Here is a 22,886-nt window from a genome sequence, read left to right on the forward strand (position 1 = left end):
TAATTTACACCGTCAGGATAAAATAAATAGTCTGCAGTTAATTATGGGGAGGCAGCTCCTGGCTTTGCCAGGGTGATTTATGAAGTGCACGTAGGCATTCTGCAACACATTTTTCTTAATTTATTTTTAATCTGTCTTTCAATTAATTTTACTGCAAATGTCTTAATGATTGCAAAGGGTTTGTGTTAATGAGGCCTTTGTGGTGAAATGAACAGACACTTGTCCCTGCAGGTTGGAAGTTAGAGGCTTTGGGGATGAGGTCATGTAACACTTCATCTGCTACGTTCAAGTTTACTGTCTTTAAATAACGTCTTTTCCTGCATTGTAATTAAACTAAATGCAGATCTTTTGATAATTTGGACTTGTTTATTTCCAGATTTGAAGAAATGTTTTTTTTCTGCCTTATATGACTTCCTTCTGAGAATACAGTGCCCTATCTGTTGTTCCCAGTGATTGGCATTTTCACACCCACCATCACTGCTGTTTAAGCTGTTTCATTCAGCTGGTGTAAAGGAAGTGCCACTCTATTCTTGAACTCAGCCCATTTCCAAACGATTTTGACAATGCGTGATTGTCCAATTCGCACATCTTGCAGACTACTCACAAATTCAGACCATGAATAGAAGTGGTATTCACAGTGGAATTGTGTTGCTTATTTGTGACTCGCAATTTTACTGTAAAGCAGTGATGTAGTGAAGCTTGCCCGGTTAACATATAGTGACTGGAGTTGGGGACTGCTGGATGGTGTATGTGGACTCAAGCCTTTGGTTCATGGCACATTTGTAAGTCGTGACTCTTAGCTTCTTATTGAAGAGAAAAAAAGTTGCAGTTGCACCTTCAAAAACAAAAACATACTTCTGTCTTTTATTCATCATTTCCGCCTTTCTTGTTAGAGACCATTGTTTTTGTGGCCAACTCACATTGAGTGTTATGACAGAGACCTGGGCTTGCCACTTTCTAGACAGATCATATCACGGTCTATCCCCAATAGACGGCTTCACATTCAGCTCTGAGCATCAGGATGCTCTCATTCACTGCCTGCATATTCAGGCATTTATCTCCCTTTCCTCCGATTGCCATCTCATTCTGTTCTCTCTCTCTTTAATTTTTCCCTCAAAAAACAAATTTCACATTAAGCAGCCAAGCATGGCTCAGTGCAGTTCCTCTCATGAAAGAGAAAGGGAATCGTTTCATTTCTTTCCCTCTCCGTCTCTGCGGTCTCTTCTCCCTGCTCATACACAGATCATTACACACAAAGGCCTCATTTTCATCTCCCACTGAGGGCGCATGCATGGCTTTAACTAGTCAGCCACGCCATGACCATTGCTGGCAATCAATACCTGTGGTCAAGACTGAGCATGCAGTTCATGGTAAATGGGCCCTCCTGGTCCAACGATAAAACACCTTACACGCCACCCAATAAGTTCCTTTTTTTCCTCAGTCCATTGATAGAGTTAGGTGAGCTTAGTTTATGTTAGAAGGAAAACCCACCAAGCTGGTGATTATAAGGTCATGACAATCCACAGGGAATATTACTTATCTAGAAGTTCAGTGTAGGAGTTGACTTTAAAAGAATACATTGGATTTCCTAAAGTGAAGTACCGTACGCATATCAGTAGTGCTTTCCTTGTATGTAGTAAACAAATGCCATATCTGTCATTGATGGCACAAGGATCGGACCAAAGAGCAGACAGGAAAGTGGAAGTATCATAATAACATGAGAGACAATCTACCAAGTACGATGGGGACCATACTGCATATATCGCAGAAAATATGTAGTTGCACCCCTGGATATTACTCATTCCTGCCGTGGGGTTTAAAAATCGTGCTTTCAAGACCTTATTTTGAACCATGATATCTAATTGCAATTTTGAGAACAAAACAGTCACTGTACTTTAATGAAAAGAAACCTGTAGTGATGATTCTTTGAGACACTTTAGAGACTACCAGAGGCATCAGGCTTTGATTGAGGAAAGTGTTAACTGAGCTCATGTTGAAAAGCAGCAGTGCAACAAGTCTTTATGGTTTCAACTGTCCCGTATGGAAACCTTACACAAGAAAAATCTACTCTATACCCAAGTGATTTAGCCAGTTCCATACTGAGTCGCCTGGATTATTCCAAGCACTTAAGATTTCAGAGTTTTCTAGAGTTGCTTCAGTTGTATCTAAAGTTATACCCAGGAGCAGGCGAAGGAGAGAGAAAGCAGGAAAAAATATTATTTAATAGGTGATTTTACAAAGGTACAGAAAATACAGAAATGTTACACCAAGAGAATTTCACAATTTCAGAAAACTAAGTGAACGTCCAAAAAACTGAACAAGAATGTTAGATGTAAATCAAGAAAATTTATGTTGCAAATGTGTGTCAGATGAAATCTATATAGTTTCTCTGAACCTTTTGCTTTTCTTTTCTTTGATTTTACCACCTCAGTAACTCTTACAAGTGGAGGAATAATCAGTTCATCTGAAACTACTGTTCCTTTTGCCAAAAATGATCACTAGAAAATACAGTATGTGATGATAGTTGGTCTCTCCTGGATTTTGGGATATCTGGAGGCTCTTCAATTTGGACTCAGAATTGCATTACACAATGAACTCAAAGAGTGACTTTTAGAAGTGTGGAGGAAAAACAAAACATAACTCTTTGCAGAGAAATTGTAACAAAATTAACTAAAAGCCAAACAATATCACGACCAAAAAGTGACAAGTTTGTCAGGATTGTTTGTCTTTCTGTTTTACAGGTTCTGTGTTCTTAGTCACAGTTCAGCACATTCCTGGAAAGAAATATTTTGAGTTGCCTGTGGTACTACTAGGGACAGGGCATATCTGCGCAGTGACTGTTTGGTTTTTAATAAGCACCACAGAGGCAATTTGTTTCCATAGACCAGGCTTCATGGAACAAGTTTTTCTGATCAGAGCTGAGCTACTGGAGGTAAAATGGCTACTGGAGTACAGAACAAGTGGAGAAGGCATTTGAGAAAAACGGCATAGTTTTAGGCATTGTTGTGCTACAAAACAACAGAATGCTGCATGGGTGAACTCAACTCCTTCTCCAGTGACTAACCCATCAGTCCACCTAAGAAATTCCTGGTAGCCCATATGCCAGTCCACTCCTGCTGCCATGGGCCCCTTTTCCAATTGAGCTTTAGCCAAACCAGCTCCCTCCACATCCAAACTGCTAATATCTTGTACAGCTGCTTCTGTCTGATTCCCATTCAGTGAGAGTTGGAAGTAAATATAAAATTGTCTAAAATAACTAACCTGACAAAAACATAGTTGATATTGATTCTATATATAGCAACATGGATTCGATCATTAAGTGAAACTTGGGCATATAAACCAAGCTAATGAATATCAGGTTGAATTATATGTTTCAGGGCATTTTACTGGTTACATAATTTTTTCAAAGCTTGGTGACTAACTGTTTGAAATAATTTTGCTTTGAACATTTATAGTCGAATACCGTCACCAAAATATTAGTTAGTTAGTTAGTTAGTTAGTTGTTGAGCGAAAAAAAGACTTACATTTCAGAGCAAGATAACTTTCCATGGATTATTTCAAATTGGTTTGTTTTTTTTTACCAAATTTCTCAAATATCAGAAATAAGCCATTAATATACAACATAATTTGTTATGTAATAACAAGTTTGCTTTTTTTTTTAATTCATACTGTTCAGAGTCGTAATAACATCCACATTTTAAAGACTTGTTTGTGCCATCAGTGTTAGATATGAGGCTTTTTACAGCTAACTGTGAAATACATGTTAGAAGTACTTTATTGGAAATCTGTCTGAAAGGTCACAATCACTACAAATGGGCAACATGCGAAGTAATTACTATGTAATCTGCTTAAACATCTCCAAAGGTGTATGAATTCAAACAGTAAGCATGAGATGTTATAAGATTTTATTCTTTGGAAGCTAATTGAAGTAAGATAAGCTTGTTGAATTAATCCCAGGTTTTGTGAAATGATTGTTTTTGTTTTAATATGTGCACTGCCAGACTGGAATAGGTGATGTATGGATTAGATTGGGTCAGCCTGGAGGCTGGAAGACTTGGTGAAAAAATAGATGTTTCTCATCTTGCTCTTTGCCTCCAAGGCTCTTGACAGGCTTGATCCGTACATTAACCAAATAGATAGCCAGCAACTTTAATTACCTTTGCATCTAGTCACTCCCTTTATCCACTACTCCCCGCTTTGCTTGCACAAATCAAAGAAAGAGAGGGGCAGAAGAAAGAAATAGCACAATTACTTATTTTACCAGAGAGCAACAGCAGGCTGCCTTTTGCCAAATGACTCTAATTCCACATGGTTAACAAGATGTTTCTTTTTAATAGAGGCAAATCCATGTGACAGCAAATTGCTTTCCTGTTTGGGCTCTTAATGGTTTTCATAGTTTGCACTTCCAATAGGCAGTAAACTCAGAAATTAATATTGCACACCCTGTTATGATGCAAATGTTAGTGAGAGACGAGAGCTGTAGCTTCATTCAGAAACCTCTGATTAGATTCATAATTGTTCTACTGGGATGTTTTTCTTGAGTTTGTTTGGTCTTATTCCTTTACCTTCTTCCTTTTGTCCACATTTTTCATTCCGGTAGTACAATCATTGGCACCCCTAATTTTCTCTGTGTTGCATTTTACCTCTGATTACATTAAGTTGAAATATTAGCGAAGCGCATTCACTTGTCTTTAAAATGGCAATCATAATAACCTTTGTGGTTGACCAGTAATAGTTCCAAATCTGATTTACGTGATTCATTCACATAATTAAATAATTTTAAGTGTAACCTAGTGGATATTGTTGTTTAGACAAATGCAAAAAAACAAAATATGACCTTTCTGGTCCAATTGAATTTGTTTTGCTTTTGCTGACAGATTCTGCTGGACTGATATATAAATAAACTAATTTGAAGTGATACTGTAACCTTTAAACCAGGTTGTCATGTCAGATTCCAAGAAGGTTTTTCTTTTGAAATTTTTAAAGTCCTAAAAGGGGATATTACTTATTTTCCAGAGGCATAGGGCCATCGTATAGAACAATCAAGTAACTGAGTTATTGATTGAATAACTCAAGTAACTGAGTTATTCTCAGTAGTTATGAAAATTATATATATATATATATATATATATATATAGTACAGACCAAAAGTTTGGACACACCTTTTAATTCAATGAGTTTCCTTTATTTTCATGACTATTGACATTGTAGAGTCACTGAAGGCATCAAAACTATGAATAACACATGTGGAAATATGCACTAAACAAAAAAGTACAAAACAACTGAAAATACCCCTTATATTCTAGTTTCTTCAAAGTAGCAACCTTTTGCTGTGATTACTGCTTTGCACACACTCTGCATTTTCTTGATAAGCTTCAAGAGGTAGCCACCTGAAATGGTTTTCACTTCATAGGTGTGCCCTGTCAGGTTAATAAGTGGGATTTCTTGCCTTATAAATAGTCATGAAAATAAAGAAAACCCATTGAATTAGAAGGTGTGTCCAAACTTTTGGTCTGTACTGTATATATATACAGTATATATAAATTTAAAAAACGTAACAAATTTTACTGTGCACCCTAGCCATATGTGACGCCTTGCAATTGGCCTTCATGTCTTTAAGAAGCTTCTACCCTTTCCAACATTTCCCATTCATCAAGTAGTCACAATAATGCTTCTCCATGGTTTCGTTTACGACAGTTCTTTGGACTGAGAAGTAGTTTGTATGAACTCAAGACACACAAGATTTTGGGTATATGTGTTATAACATGATATAACAATAAAGAAAGTTGATATTGCTTCAGCGCCTCATCCTCAAAAGATTGCAGAGCGGGGAACTGTTTTTAAAAAACATTCCTGCTGAGACTCTCTTAATAGACTGTCCAAAGGCAAGACAATGTTCAAAGCTTTTTTGAACCTCTTAATTTGAGCAGTACTGCAAATCAGAACCTTCATAAGCAGTCCTTAACAAATGTGCTAATCACATTAATGTTGACTGTTTCTACTGAAAGAATGACATCACCGTTATTTCCTTCTTCCTTCTGTGTCACTAAAGAATGTCTTTATGGAAAGTAGATGTTGTAGCTATGTATGAATGTCCTAGTGTCTTCTGCCCCATCCTCTGTCATCCTTATTAAAAAGTAGAAGATTTGAGAATGCCTGGCCTTTGATTGGAGTAGCACCAACCAAATACACATCTAGCCTGACCTACAGACAGAAACCGCCAACAAATTCAGCTCAATCATCCTGTGATCGCTACCAGCAACTGAGGTTAAGTGGCCTGTGGTCTACATGCCTCGAGCACAGCAGCATTCCACATATCAGTCACATGACCACGGATAAACTGTACAGTCAGATTCCATGCTATATCACCATGGCAACTCTTCATATCTTCTCGGCACTCGCACATTTTCACTTGTCATTGAATCATATATATATATATATTCATGGGATAGTCAGGAAGATATGGAGAAAAAAATAATTTGAGAATGTTAATGCATGCTTCTTTTAGGAACTAATAAGCTTTGTTCTCATTGTTTTTATATGTTTCTCTTATTTCATGGATACTGAACCGTTCTGGAGAGTAGTTCTGAGTTTCAGTGCAGATTTAATTGGGTCACCCTCTCCTTCCATTCTCATTTCTTGCTCTGCCTTTCTGTAAAACCCAGCTTAATTAGACCTACAAGATTGTGAAACTACCAGAAACATATTGTATCAGCCCTGCCTCCATTCCTATTGATGTTCTGTTTTTAGAAGTATTGATGATACAAACTATGTAATGACGTTTACTATACTGCTGTAGTCGTTAATGGCCTTGCATGGGTTGGCTTGAGACTGTATAGCAGCACAGACAGAAATGGATAAAAGGTTTTATGGAAATAAAAGATTCCTGAAGGCGGAGAAAGCAAGGCCTAATGACTGTTGTACCAGCTGCTCCTCATTACCAAGGTCACTGGCATTGGGACCAGCTGAGATATGCTAAGTGGTTTAATGCCTTTAAAAATGGCTATGAGGCCTCACTGTTACATTCACTCACACCATTAACTCTCTGAAGTGCAAAACAAAATCGTATTTTCTTTTTTTTTTTTCTCATCTTAGCTGGTTTTCATCAAGAACGCTGTCAGAAAATGGCATACTTGTACTGTATATACATGACAACTGTATATTTATGTTACACTGTGCTGTTTTGAGCGCTGCCATGGTTGCCAAGGTTCCTTGTCTCCCACTATAATTACAGTGAGAGATCTTCCTCATGTTTTATTACATTTATGAAAAATATTTCTTTTGTTATACAGCAAGAAGCAGCAGTAAGCTAAGCAAAGAATGTATTTGCTCCCTCAATAACTTATTAGATTGTCAAACATCAAAAGTCATGTTCAATTCTTGCATAGCAACAACCAATTTTTCTTACATTGCTTTGGCTTAAATTGAGGCATTAAAACTGTTTTGCTACATGCAGAAAAAGAACAAGAAATCTAAGCTTAATGTTTAGATCTATGTGAGTCCTGCGGGGGCTTAGAGGGCATCAGTGGAATTAACTCATTTGCCCGCATTTACCAGAAGAGAGTAAGCACCTAATCCCAGCTTGCATTATTAAACATGATAGCACAGTGGTTTCTGTAAGACCACCGCACTGAATCAAAGTCTGACATGGGCTGATGATGTATGGATATATAATTCAGTGCATTGCATGGCCCTTGGAATGATTCTGCTCTTTTTTTTTTTTCCTTCCCTCCTAGCCAACTGACTCCTCATGCACAGACACATGCATGCAACAAACCACTCCTCATCCCCTGGAGGGTACCTGTGTTTTCAAAGTAAAGACCACTTAAAGAATAGCCCCAGGCGTCTGAATGCTAAAGTGCCCTGCGTTACACATTAGAAGCTACTGTACTCACCAGAAACATAAACACTCTCAGTAGCCTTTGTCTCCTCTCAAGAACACCCCAAATATCTCAAAATGGTGGAAATATACTATTACAGAGACTTTCATATAGAACAGATAGTCTAGTGGGACATGCCCCATTAAAGACCAGCCACTTGCAGGCACAGTTCATTGGATAAAAAAGACATGTCAAGAGTAAGAAAATGATCTCTGCCTCATCAGACTTTTTTAATATACATTATATATTGTTCAGCCACATCGTATTTTTTTTAGTCCAAAATTGTTGTAAGAAGTTGCATTTGGTGAATGTTCATCAGTACTAAACCGGAGGAGAAACAGAAGAACAACCAGCCCAGCCTTTAGAGTGAGTCTCTTGTCATTTGTCGTAATGCACAGCTTGATATTAATCTTATCACAATAACAAGCAGCCACAGATGAGAGTTTTTGGGAAAGAAAGAAAAGTGTTATCTAAATTTTTAATGACTCTTCCAACATGATGGCATTGTCTATATATTTTATGTGTTTGGGATGGGAGGAATGTTAGTGTTGTTAAATCAGGTTACCCTTTTGTGCATAAATAGCTGGCGGAGACATTTGATTGTCTCAATAGAAGCTGCAACTGCTCTGTCTCTAAAAGTGTTGAAATGGAGGCGTGAGGAATGGCATCATTAAGGTAATGTGTTCAGGAAGCCAACGAGTTATGCTCTAACCTCTGCTGCTCAGTTCGAGATGCGGTAAATGCACAATGTAAGGTCACCTCTTAACCAGTGAGATGCAGCACTCACAAACATGCACACACAATGCTCCAATTATATTATGAAATGGCTCTCAAATGAGTCATATGACATGTCTAGCTGTTTTTGTTCTTGCAGAGGTTATGCTTTGTAAGGCATATATGCATTGTATATGGAATCTGTGCAGTTATTGCATGAAAACTAGCAGGCTGTTCTATGTTTTACCCGCATAAAATGCTGTTACATTATCTCTTGAAACAGTAGATAGTGTTACTTGTTTATACACACCAAAGGAGCTCTATACTTTCTGTTTAGCAATTACTCTGAATGCCAGAAGCAAAGGCTATGATGAGAAAGCAATTTTTGCTATCTTTGCCCATGACAGGATCTCAGGGAATGATAAAATCCTCAGATTTCCCTTACGCACTTCGAATTTTCCTTGTCAGCCCTGAAGCTACAGTCAGCAGCTGTCTTTTTCCATAAACCAGAGTCCTATGAAGTCTCTTGTCCCTATGTTTGGAGGCTACCAGCACTATAATGACCATGCACTCTCATGTCACTTTGTTCTCCAGTGTTTGTTTTGCTTGGTATGAAGGGTTTTCTGTGATGAATTTCACCTATCACTCTTGCCACTGTGGTTGACCAATGAGTTCTATGACTGCCTCGCCTGTGGTGTTTTTCTTTAATAAGTCCAGAGGTGAGGCAAAGCAAGCAGACCATCAGTCATCCTGCCAGGATCTTACACTCTGATTGCTATAGTTGCCTACCTCATGAACGAGTGTTATTCTTCATGCAATGATTTACATTATTCAGCTAAAATTCTGTATTTCTAAGATTGCTGTGCACCGTTCTGCGTTAGCTGGCACCGAAAAATGTGGTGTTTTATTCTGCTCTGTGTTGCAATTTCAATTACATTTTATGTATTTGAAAGGTGTATTTGGGATAAGTCTTTTATAAATGAACTCAACATAAATATACAAAAATAAGCAGTATGGATGAAGTTTTTTTTCCCCATTTACAGTGCTCCTCAACAAAAGCAATCAAACAAGGGATTTGATAAAAAACTATTGGCATGTAAAGGATGTAATGCCTTTTTGTATTTCTGATAGAACCCTCACATCCTACACACCAACAAAATAGGTTCACAAGAACATTTGCATTTCGTGCTCTCATCTCAAGTAATTGTTTAAGATGTATGCCATCACATTCGGTTACCTGCTCTCTGTTTCTGTCACAGTTCACCTTTGATGAGGACATTTGTGTGGCCCAGCACATCTTATGGAAGTCCAACCTGAAAAGCAGCACTTGTGCCTTTGGGCCTCAGTTACACACCTCAGAATGGATCTTTATTTACAACACAGAACGCGGAAACAGCTGGTCAATCCATTTAGCCTAAGGCCACTGATTTGTTCCTATTTACTACAACAGCCAGAGAAAAGCCAGGGTATTTTTTCCTCTCTCCTTCCTATTGATCCGACGCTTAGAAAATCTGCCCCGCTGTCTAAACACTATTGATCCCCCCCTCTCAACGACAGGCTCTCGCACCAGTGTATAAAGGGACTGGATGAATTGAAATTTCATTTCCGACAACTTGTTCCTGTTATTTTTACCCTTTCTTTCAATAGTTGGGAACATGCACTGGCGGGCTCTGCTACTCAGAGAGTCGATAAGTGTTTGGCTCAGAGGGGAGACAAGGGATAAAGGTGAGACTCTTTAGATTACTTTAGTCAGTTCTTAAGAGCAGTATGCCATCGCATTCGGTTACCTGCATGTTTGTGGTTCTTGGAGCTTTTGTTGGTTGGGGTGATCTAGGACAGGCAAGTTGTACCATAAACACAGATCTAAACAGATGCGGTGTTGCACCTTGATGATGCACCGTTCAACCTAAATGAATATTTTGATCAGCTGACTTTGCTTTGTATAAAGACAGTTGCTACTTGGGATATTTACTCAAAGTTAAATCACAATTTCTCAACATTAACATTAGCAATATTTACAACTATACAACTAAAACAAAGTAATTTATTTGTGTTTGCAGTATTAGTGAAGGAAATAAGGGGCTGGGCATCTTTCCTCTCTTAAAAATTCACTTTGGTAATTATTTAAGTTTCTGCATAATCTTATTTAGATCGTTGACATTTACCAAGTCCTCTTTGTGTCAACATTTAACATGTTGTTTAGATTGTATAAGTGTTCCAAATTGATAGCAACTAATCGTCCCAGCTTTTGATCATTATAATAACGACCTTTCGTACGATGATGGTGTGGTTCATTTCACCTTAATGATGAAATATAACGTTTATCTGATAAAGATAAACACATAAACAGATGGATGGGAGAGCTAAAGTGGAAAGTTACATGAAATGTTTACTTGAAGAAAAGTGCAAAATAATGAAATTTTCACACAGAACAGCTGTGTTTTTTAAGTCAACAGCATTCCCAGTGTAGTCATACAACACATGCACTGCAGCAAAAATACAAAAAGTATACAATGTATTCCTTCTTGTGATTGGTATGGTGCCCATTTATAAATCTGGCATTTATAAATGTAGCTTTGTGTTTATGTTTTTTTCTTTTTAATTCCCTGATATTAATGGTTGAAGCACATGGGCTTCAACCATTTAAACCATTGGGAAAAAAACTTATAATTATGGGCTTCAAGCACTAAAATATTGTTATTGTAAGGCAAAATTACTATGTAAGTCACTCTGATGTCACTAGCTTTGGCATTTTATCAACTTACCCTTAAACCCATACAGGAAGACCTCTGCAAATTAGACTTACCAGTAATGACTGGTTGCTCCATCTGGGCTGAAGTTTGGAGCAGCTGAAGATCATTACAACAAGACTGAGTGTTATGTGAAAAAGATATGTTCTGTTTTAATTAACATCAGTATTCATGTAATAATCTTAATACTAGCCCACATTTAATTTTAGCCTCCTATTCATATTTTAATACGTTATCATTTTCACTATCATAATTCTTATTATGTTAACTGTAATTATTAGATTTATGACTAAATTATGGCTTTATTCCCAGAGGGCACATATTTTGCAGCAAACCCAATTTTTCCTGGTATAAAATGCTCCCAGTGTTTCCCCCCCCAAAAGACTGAGCAGACACTGATAAAGATAAACATATAAACACCCTAGTGTGTCTGCCACTAGGCCTGTAAGACACTCAATCTGAATTGCATATCCGCTTTGCCACAGAGGTTGTCATAAGCTGTATTAAGAAAAATGGTCACATGGTTTGACATAAATTGGAAAATGACATTTGGAAAACGGGTGCTGCTGTGGAAATTAGAGATATTAAAATTATAAATCAGCGTCTGGAAGTGTGGAGGGTTGTGGTAGCTTGAATTGCTTCTTCCCTGTGCTCCACTTTCTACCTCTCTTTATCCTTTGCCCTATTTCTCTTTTCATTTTTCGTCACAGATTTTGCTCTCTCTTTGGGCACCTCAATGTCAAAGCCCAGAAATCGGTTCAGTAAAAATGGTTTAAAGCATAGCCACACAGGATGCTGCCCCAAGAGGAAAATCCCACCCTATTCTCTGGCTCTTGGAGTGTAGGATATTTCATGTACATGAACTTGTGTGAGACATGCTAGTCTGCCAATGTCCTCGAGAGCTGCATCTCGTCAGCTTATTGCACAGCTCTCTTGGCGTAACCTGCTAATGGATCATCTCTGAGGTGTGACATGAATTATGCAGAAGTTAGGTGTGCTGACACCTTTAAAAACAGACTCTTCCAATCCTCCACACGCTTCACCTCTGCTCTGTAGTTTCTGTCTAAGTGTTGAGCTGGAGAAAGCTAAGAGGCAGAACAAAGCACAGGTTTTTGAGGTACATGGGAGAAGAACATTGGTAACTGCAGAAAAATTTAAGTGGTCATTGTATTAACAGCACGTATAAATGTACACATGGGAAGTCGGCATGCATTTATCCTCATATCCCTTTGATTTCTGACTTCCTCCACCTGACTTTCACACTGATAAAAAAAAAAAAATTGTCCCCTCACAGACTTTTCCTTATTTTGCTGTTTTGTTCTTTTGTCTCAATTTTTAAGTGATCAAACAAATTTAAAAATCAGACAAAAATAACATGAGAACCTTGAGTTATTAAAGCGACAGCTCCAGTATTAATAAAAGGAGAAAACATTAAACAATAGCATAGATTCCCAAAGTATTGCACGTCCACCAAAATTAATGCAAGAGCAATTTGACAACTCAGGAGGTCACCAAAGAACACAGAACAGCTAAAGCAATGGACGCCTCAACTACTTAAGTGTTCTTGATACAACAAAAACACACGGCAGGAATTGTGTCCATGGGAGACTTCTAAGGTAAAAACCACTGCTAACTAAAAAAAAAATAAACACCACATTATATTTGCTTATAAATATCTTGGCAGTCTACATAACCTTTGTGAATATTTTCTGTGATCTGAAAGAAACAAAAGTAGAAGTTACATCTGCTGTCAAAATAAAGTATTTCAGAAAAAGACCATATTGAGAGTCAAGCATTGTAATGGTACTATGAAGGCCTTGCATTGCTTTGTATCCTAAGGTCTTGCTATATATTGATGGAATAATGAATTCTGCATTCATATTGAATTCTGCATTGTGAAATTCAGTGCTTGATGCAGGAAAAACCAGTAACTAGGTTTAGAGGACAATTACCTTGTCACATAATTAATAATAAATAACATCTTAATTTGAAAACTGCTTATTGTACTTCCTGCAACCTCATGTTGATACTAAAATTTACTTTAACGTCTGAAAACAAGGGGAAGGAAACTCCACCACAAACCAGATTCAAAATGTGAAATATGCATCTGATCTTTCCTTTGTCCATGTTCTGCTTGCCAGACTTTATAAGAAATGAAGAAAATCTGCTGAACTGAAGAGTGGCTGTCACGAAGCTATTGTTAAAAAAGCAAAAAGAATTTAAAATTCCATATGAACAGGACTTAAAATCAATAACATCAGGTATTGTAGAGGTTTGCCTTGAATTATGTCAGCATGTGTCAGACAGCAAAGGACTGTACAAGAGGGACTGTCTACTGCTATATGTGAAACAGTACAGAATGTCAACATTTTCAGACAGATTTTAGCCGTTGATGATAGGAAATCAAATGTAGTGAAGTTATAAGTAAAGAACAGTCTAGAATATCTGCACACATCATGTATAACATCTGGAAACCATGTTTAGCACCTTTAATTTTTGGAATAAAAGTGCTCCCAAAACAGTACTACTGTACCTGAAGGAAACTCAAAAAAGAACTCATGACAAAACATAATCAGTCTTGTGTTGCCTGCACAACACCATGGTCTTCTTAACAAAGCAAGGGAGGAAAGGCTGCTAGCATCTACCCAGATATTGTCTTTTAAGCTTTTTAGCATCTGACTCTCTAGTTTTGTTTGCCATGTTCAATTTCTATTTCGGTTTTCAACAAATGGCTTTCTTTTTCCTTTTGAGAAAGAAACGATTGACTGAAGATGTTGCAGATGTTGTCTTTTTCTTCGTGTCAATTGATGAATTTGCCACTACATACAAGTGTTCATGCCTACCTTTGGAAGCAGTTCAGGTCTTTTGATTGAGCTCAAAGAGCAAAGCTGGAAAAGGCTGGAAATGCTGTGGGCCTTTATGCCATGACCTGCTGACCTCTGTCTTTTGAGAGAAAAAAAATCTCCGGCTTGTGAAGAGCTGCAGCTGTGCCCAATATGTTACCCATAAGACCTGGGTCAAGAGCTCTTTTCATCGCTTGTAGAGGAGGAAAACATTCAATCTTCATGCCCTTGAAGAATGAATGTTGGATTCACACACAGTGTTTAGACAGTAGTCCAAAGTAATGTCCTCTTTATAGCATGTAGGTCACCTATTTAAGAGCAGTCATTGGCTCATACCTGCATTACTCTGCATCCACAATATATACACACACTTTCTTGAATTTTAATTATTTTTCTTTAAATGTCAGCTCAGTATTACATTGTGTTTGCCATAGAAGCCAACTTATATTCGCACATCAATAAACACACGTCCTTACCGTAGGCCTTTAAAAGTTAGAAAAGTTTAATATGCCTGTCATGGCTTTCAAACTGAACAGATCCATAGGAACCTTAGCTTAAAAGTCTCTCCTGCATCCAAACTTGATTCCACTATATCACTGCCCATCCAAACACCACAGTCTCCTTCAATTTTTCAGCACTTTATTTACCTCTGCTGGAAATTTCAGTCCATCCTTTCTGTTCTATCATTGAAATATTTAAGGAGGTATTCTGGAGAAGTTCAAAAAGGAGACGAGGCAGTTTGTTTAGTTGAAGTTTAATGTGACTTTTACTATAGCTAAAAAATAGCCTAGAGGAGTTAACGTCTACTTGCAACAAATAAACCAAGGAAAAGCAAAGGGTTTTGGTCATTTGTCCCATTGACTCGTTCAAGTATGATTGGCGTTACTTATCAAAGTGAAATAGTAAAATGCATCCTATTGATGTTTCCTCTCATTTGAATAAATGGATTCTAGATTCAAAATTTCTTTATCTATAATATTAATAATTTAAAAGCTTCCGGTGATGAGTAAGTTGTATAAATTGCTATTTTAATACAAAAAACTCTTAACTTTTGATTTTTTTAAAGTTAAAACTATGGGACTATTTTTTTGCCATCAGAAGAATATGACTAAAACCAGTGACGATCCCCTGGGTCTTCACTGGTTCACTATGGGTGGCCAGAATCCTGTTAAGTGGATTTAACAGTGTGGTATGATGGGAATTTTGTTCTTTGTTTGGGTTTTCCTCTTCAATAAAGTTCATGTGTGGATATTGGCATTCATCTTTGGACTGCACGATCTAAATCCAAACATTGCAGGGTTAAAAAAATAATTATAAATTGTGACAATATCGATTGAGTTATACGTATTGTTTTTAATATTTTTGGGCCAGCAATGAATTTCTATACAAAAACAGGAAATATCTCATGATCACACAGCATGGAAGAGTAGCGCAACCTGCAACCCCTACCTAGAAAACCCAACTCCTCTAAATGTCTTGATCAGAATATATTGGAGGTTTCACAATTAATGTTTGAAACTGATATGATAGACAAACTTTTCAGGAAAATTTTCAGATCACCGCTGCATTCCCCGATACATGAGGCGTGTTGCCAAAGTCAAGTGATGAGTTCTGAAATGATGTGTTTTTACAGCACAGTTCTGCTCTGCCTTGGGATAGTAATAAACCTCGGCCTTCAAACCACAGCCAAACGCCACTTACTGCTGAGTGCTTCTCTGGTGGTTGGGTGAGATTACTCTCAAAACAAAGTGTGGACAGGTTGATTAATAGAAGGGTCTGCAGAGGTGCGTGCTGCAGTATATTTTCACACCCGGCAAACACTTGTTCATTTCTTTCACATGGACTTTTATGGGCTGATCCTGTCATTGTGTGAGTTTGTGACTTCATAAAAATGGCTCCCTTCTTTGACAGTCGTTCAGTAAAAATGTATCAAAGCTCCTACAGACTTCTTGTTAGAGTATCATGGGAGAAAAGTGTGACTTTCGGGCAACAGCATTTACATATATCAGACTCTTCTGCATAACTTTGGGAAAATACATCTTCAAGATCTGCTCTGCAGTCTTTTTCAGACAGGTGTAAGATACATAAATAATGCTATCGCTACTCTATTTATCCTTTGACTGGTCCAGATTATATATTTATAATATTGCACTTGAAATCACTGTCATTCTTTTTTTTTACATGGCCGCATAACTGTGAAAGATGGACTTACAGATGGATCTGGTATACAGCATAAGAAGTTACTGTTTGTGCTCTTAAAAATGAAAAAAAAAATCCCGACCATGTGTATAGGAGGCTCCGATCTATTACGCATGTTAGGAAACAGAGATGCGTCCTGTACAGCCTATAGGCTGTGTGTGATGGTTTTACATGAACTATGGGTTTACTTGGTGGATGGATGCAGCCAGATTGTTGATAGAGGGAAGCTGCTGTGTGGTCAGGCCCTCATCACATCAGATCACAGGATTCTAATTAACATCAGCTTCACCAAAGACTGCAATCAGTAGAGCCACAAAGCAAATTAGTTTTTTCTCCCTTCTATGGTGTTAAAATGCATGTTATTCTTGTGTTTTTAATTAACAGTTTGTGCTTGGAAAGCATGTTAACAGTAGCCCTTGATGAGTTTTTTTAAATTAAACCACAGTGTGGATAAAGGGCAACTTACTTCCATGTTTGCTGATGCTTAGTTCTTTATTGTAGTACAAGGAGATTAGTAACCAGGGTTTTACTTCTTGTTCAGTATTTACATGCATTAGATGACCCTGAGAAGGAATAACTCGAGACTGGCAACCTGAAGATTAAGTGTTTTATTGTTTGTTTTGTACTCATATTGGTAGATTAAGCATTTAGATTATACCTCATTTAAATTACCTAATTGTTATTGCTTGTCATGGATGATATTTTTATAGACCAGCATAATAGACATTATACATCAATAAAATAGAAATAACTATTATTACTACTTAAGATAAATAAGCAGAGCTCCTAGAAAACTGTGTTCTTGTTCCTACAGAAGCTTGAACTAGCTGCGTACCAGAAAAACAACAAAATAAAAAAGTTATCTCCTAGTGAGATAACTTGGAGATAACTAGTTATAAGTTATCTTGAGAAGGTACAAGTTTAGTCCAGAAAGAGGTAGTCTGTATTGACACGCATCAAGCTAGTATTTGAGCATGGTACATAAATCTGACTTTATTGGATCACCATTGCCTGCTTCTGGTTATTTTATAGTTAGCAAATTCAAATAAATGTTTGATCATAAAAACATGGGTTTGAATTAATCTAATGAGTGATCCTAAATTTAGAGGTAAATAAAATCCTCAGTCGACTCGTGTCGTTCATGTTTCAGATGCGTCTCTCATTCAACAAACCTTAATCAGCTAGTAGCAAAAATTTCTCAGTGTGTCACAAAGTTCTGCTACAGCTTTCTAATGTGGCCCATTTGCTTTAATCAGGAAATTCAGTGTGATTGTAACTCATATTATTCAGCTTCCTTCAAAGAGTTGTTATAGATGCTGAAGGCAACATCACTGTTACCTCAGATTATGTTGTTGTTGATGACCCCCACTTTAGTCTTCTTTTATTGGAGCCACTTATATCTCAACTCAGAGTAGAGCACAAGGATTAAAATGTAAAAACTTTTGCCCTCTAATTATTTGTCAGCTAGAGTGAACAGATTTAATATTCAGAGCAGGTACGGAGCCTTTTATGGTAGAAATGATGACCTTCACATCCCTCTCATTTTTTATATTGATTGACTCAAGCAGAAAAGACTCGCAGAGAAGTTTTTTGTGTGTTTGTTTTTGCGTTGTACCGCTGTTAAAGCAAGTGTTCAAGGGGAGAATTAATCGTATTTGGGCCTCATAAAGGTCTGCTTCTTTCTCACTAGTTAGATGTTTTCCTTTTCAATGACTTACTGAGGTTTTGGAGTCCCTTTCCCTGGCAGCCAGGTCCTTTCTCTGTTATTTATTTCCCGTAGCATCCGGCTGGTCAGTTATTTGTTTTCTGTGGTGTCCTTGTGTGTTTATAAATGGGAGAGGCCTGTCACTTCAATGCTGAAAGGATGTTTTGAGTTGCGAGAAAGATTTTTATTTATTTAATTTAGGTGAAAGGAGAGTGGTGAATAATGCATCTCAACCTGCTACATGTACTGTTTTTATCATTAGCATGCAGCCCAAGTTATCTGCAGAATACTTATGAGTACCGGCGAAATGTTTGTGATGTTATTTATTTATGTTGCTCCCTTCAATTATTCATTTGTTTATTTATTCATGGAAGAACTAACTGAAATTGGAAAATTCATTTTTGCTGAAGGGCTTTTGGCCTCACTCTATCCCCTCCCAACGCAAGGGGGAGAAGAGGGTGGGTTGCACATCATGCTTGTTAGTAATTGCTCCTTTGGACTCACAAGAGTCACTTTTACTCATCCAGAGAGGTCATCAAACTAAAAGGAAGAAAGACAAGTGAAAGCTAAAAACAGGTTAAAACATAGAAAACATCATGAGACTCCAGATGACGGTAACATAAAACTGAGAAAGAAGTGGTCAAGAAAGTTGTGAACACCCAGACAGCCCTCCACAGCACAGGTTTAATCAAAGGCAGCGATTCAGATTAAAGGAGAGCATAATAAACTGTGGTTGCCGTTATTCAGGTTCGTGCTCCTGTGACTTCTTCATAGTATTGTGTTTGCTGTATTTTGTTTAATTGTATGGTCTGGGATTTTGTTTAATTTCACAGTTGCGCAAACATTTAATAATTATTCCTGATAAGTGATAACAAATCACTGAACATTAAATTATTGTGTTGCTGTGTCTGAGCAAGCATGAGCCTCGTGACACAAATAGCTAACAGAAAAATAATTTGTAATTAGGTTTTTGTGCTAAAGAAAAATGTTGGGGCGTGCACACGTCTGTGTGCACGCCCCAACACACACAGATGTGTGTTGGTGTGCACGTCTATTATTGTGTTTCTGTGATTTACATTCTAGGCCTTCATTTTGACAACATATTGATAAGTTTCTGTTTTTTTCTTTTTTTTGTTTGGAGGCTATCAGTGCAGACAGGACTGGAGTCTGACTTAGTGCTGGAGGCAAGAAAACAACTAAATGATCAGAAACTGACCTGAGAGAAACATCTGCAGTAAAGGTAGAGTGAGTTAATGCATGTCTCATACATTCATATTTGAACACCCCTGAACTCCCTGTTTCTGTTTCTAAGTTCTTAAATATCTAAATTTGCTAAGACAATGGATATTTTGAGGGGACATTTTATTTGTTTTTGTTTAAGTTTTTACATTCACTACAAGCACTATAATGAAGTGTCAACAGCTATAAAAAGATTTTTCATGACCTGTCTTGTCATATGGGCATTTGCCTGCTAAAATTAAGTGCAACCTGAAAGATGCAGGTAAAATATTTATGTGTAAAGAACTAATCTTCAATATTTATCTATAGGTGTGAAGAAATACAAATTAATGTTCACTGCCTTTATTGGCATTATTTTCTGCGTCTATTTTCATCAGGTCATTTTAATTCATTTTCATTTTAGTTCATTTTAGTATGAAACAAACTTCTTAAATTCTCATACAAAATCTTTACAGCCTTTTCCATATAAATATTTTACTATTCTCCATATAAATACAGAATTAAAAAATTAATCATGTGCAGATAATGGTCTTATCTTCCACTTCTTTTAGGAGACACTGCTTGCTAACTTCTGCTTTGTTCCAATAGTAAAAAACCTTTCTGAAAATTCATAATTATACAGGTGTGGACAAATAAATGGCAGAAGCACATATATTACAAAGAAACAAGCAGGTTTAGTTTTGGAAATATAATTTGTAATGTTGTGGATTCATAAACACCATTTGCATTATGTTTTTGCCTCAGGAAAAGAATAGCAGTTTCTATTTTTTCTGTTGTTTACAGCTGAATTTACTTAATTTGATGAGACAAGATCTATAAAAGAGGTGCAAATGTGTTTAAAACCCGTGTTATTGTTATTAGAGACAACTTCTGTTTGTTGTCATCAAAAAGTGGTGATGGTGTTTTGAAGAACTTTGAAACATTTTGTGCCATTTTTAAACATCTTATGAAAGGAATGTTCACAATTCCTAAATTGTACTTTTCATACTTTGTTTAATCCTCTTATGCATGGTAACTAAGCAAGCATAACAAAAACTGAAGTTCAAAGAGGCCTCAGATGATTTACCTTTTTCAGTGTCTCCCTTTCGGCGACAAATCTGTGATGAGTGTCTTTTAGCTACTGCTGCCATACAGTTAAGCCTAAAATGATTTGCACCCTGGCAGATTTAGATTAAAACTTTTCATTCAACCAAGAAGCTTGTTTCTGACAGGAAATGACACAGACATCTCTCAACAGATAATCAAAAAAGCTCTCATTAATAGAAATTTAACAAAGATATTATATATCTATTTTTGTTTTATTTATAAATAGTATGTTAATACCATTCTCAATAATTGATGGAGAAACTACTATTGGCATTACAGGAATCAAACCCTTTTTACATTTTTTGCGTGTTTCCGTTGATATTTTTATCATTTCTGTTTGCTAACTAGCTTCCACTTTTTTAAGGTGAGAGGGCCTCTGTGTGTAGAGTAGACTTGTTTTTCCACTGTCAGTTCAAGAATTGAAGAAATAAAATATGCGCTCTTAAGAACAAAAATGTCAAAAGATATGCGGGTTGACCCTGACAAAAAGAAATATAACTCAAAGACCCCAGACAAGCGCTGAAACATCTCATAAAGGATGTGTACAGTGTTTTGTATTTCTAAAATCCACATCGTGCATTTTCACTGCCACTTGTATGCCCAATACAGAAGCATTTTCCGAAGATCTGCATTTCTTGCACATACAAGAGCATTTATTGGTGTGAAAATGCTTGTCTGAAAAAGGATTGTTTTCTACTTCATTGTGCTATTTCAGAGAAATGCCGGTGTATTTGTATTAGAACTAATGAACCATACTAAAAATGCAGTAGAAGTAGGTCCCATGAGGCTGGTCAGGTGTGTCGTACTCTATTTTTCAAGATGTCAGCAAATACAGCACTGCCACAGAATGAAAATTTGTATCATTTAATTAGAGCGCACTTCATTTATTTTAATCTTGTTTATGCACCTTGATTGTTTCTCAATATATATTTTCTAATTAACTTGGATTGATCAAAATGCATTGATTCTGTATCCTTATTAAATAACCTCCGCCAAGCTCTCCTTACTTATTTTTCATAATTAATGTTACTGTTAGTTCGTGGCTGTGGAGGAGGGCACCACTAACAATGTTGGATTTTAATGTAACTACATTCAAACTAATTTGGAAAGAGGTGGAGGTTTGTGATGTGATAGGAAAGTAAAAAACAAAACATCGAACAATCACATAAATCACCAGAACATGACAGATTAGCTTAAGATCATGTCTTTTTTGTCAAATGAGGTTAAGTCACCAACGCCATCCACCCATCAGCATTGACCTTGGTTGTTGGAGTCACTGCATACTTACATGCAAGCAGGCTTACACACATGCGTTCATATTCGCTTGCTTGGACAAAATGCCATTTCAAACCCAGCGGGCTCTTTAATTTTGATTGATGACTCAGTTTATCTTTGGAATAACAGTCCACTGATTTGTCGCACCACCTTGGTACCAGCCTCCTTCTCTCTCCCCTCATCCTCAACCCTTATCCCCATCACCCACCCCCGCCCCATATGAAAATGATATTAGAAACAAAATGAGATCTGAAATTTTGTGTTTGACAAGCAGCTTGGTAAGGGGGATTTATAGGTGGGCTTAATCCATGGAAATTTTATGCTAATAGTACTGCTTGCCCAGCAATCTAGTTGAAAATTAATCAGGGGGCTGGATGGAGAAGACGGGAAGAGAAGAGAAGAGAAAAGAGGGGAGGAGATAGGTTACTCCATAAACACCCTTCACCCTCCTCACACCCATTCCCTCTCCTCAGCTCTGAATCTCATCAGAAATAGCCATGGGGTGTTGTCTTTGTGATGGGGTGGGGAGAGAAATGAGGAGTCAGAAAATTACACTGCAGCTTAGCACTGATTGATGCAGTAATGTATGCACCAACTTATGCAGCCATGCAAGGAGCTGCCGTATTATGGATTAGAGCTTCCCTTTTCCAACAGTCCCCTCCTGCATGACAGGAAATACACATTTAGCCATAGATCCATACACACAAACACACACACTTCTTAAAAGCCAACTGAGATTTGCTCATATTCTATTTACCTTGTTTAGCCCTTGGTGGTGCATCATTTTGTGTGCAGTTAGCTTTGTATCGAAATGGTGATTCAGCCTTTGTTGGTTTACTCTTTCCTCTATCTTCTCACATCTTCTACTTTACACACACAGACTCTCTGCATATTCAGTCCTTATTCTCCCTTTACCCTCAGATTCACCATTACGGTTACTCGCTAATGAAGTCATTATTAGATTTTACTGGTTTTAAAACAACACAATTAGGACTATGGCCTTAATGATGTTTTCAATTTAAATGCAAACTAATCTCTTTCTCCCACTTCTCTGTCTCATTTCCTCTGCAGGCTTGCAGCTCAGCAGGAATGAACAGAGTAGATGAATCACTGAATTGTTTCATGGGCATGCGGGTGTTTTGGTGCCATTTTTTTCTTAACCATGTTGCGAGCCAGCGTGATTTATTATTTTTAC

At 37.2% G+C, this 22,886-nt stretch overlaps 1 long non-coding RNA gene across 2 annotated transcripts in view; it reads left to right on the forward strand.

Moving 5' to 3' along the window:
• Positions 1-22,886, forward strand: part of LOC114142825 (uncharacterized) — a 62,251-nt gene that overhangs the window by 14,778 nt on the left and 24,587 nt on the right. The window contains exon 1 of one of the 2 annotated variants that reach the window (XR_003595112.1): positions 19,230-19,331. The exons of the other annotated variant lie outside the window; for it this stretch is intronic. This is a non-coding gene — a long non-coding RNA (uncharacterized LOC114142825). Of the gene's footprint in view, positions 1-19,229; positions 19,332-22,886 lie in introns of those variants that run through there. 2 annotated transcript variants of the gene reach the window in all.

Source organism: Xiphophorus couchianus, chromosome 4 (assembly GCF_001444195.1).
Source record: "Xiphophorus couchianus chromosome 4, X_couchianus-1.0, whole genome shotgun sequence".
Taxonomy (NCBI): domain Eukaryota; kingdom Metazoa; phylum Chordata; class Actinopteri; order Cyprinodontiformes; family Poeciliidae; genus Xiphophorus; species Xiphophorus couchianus.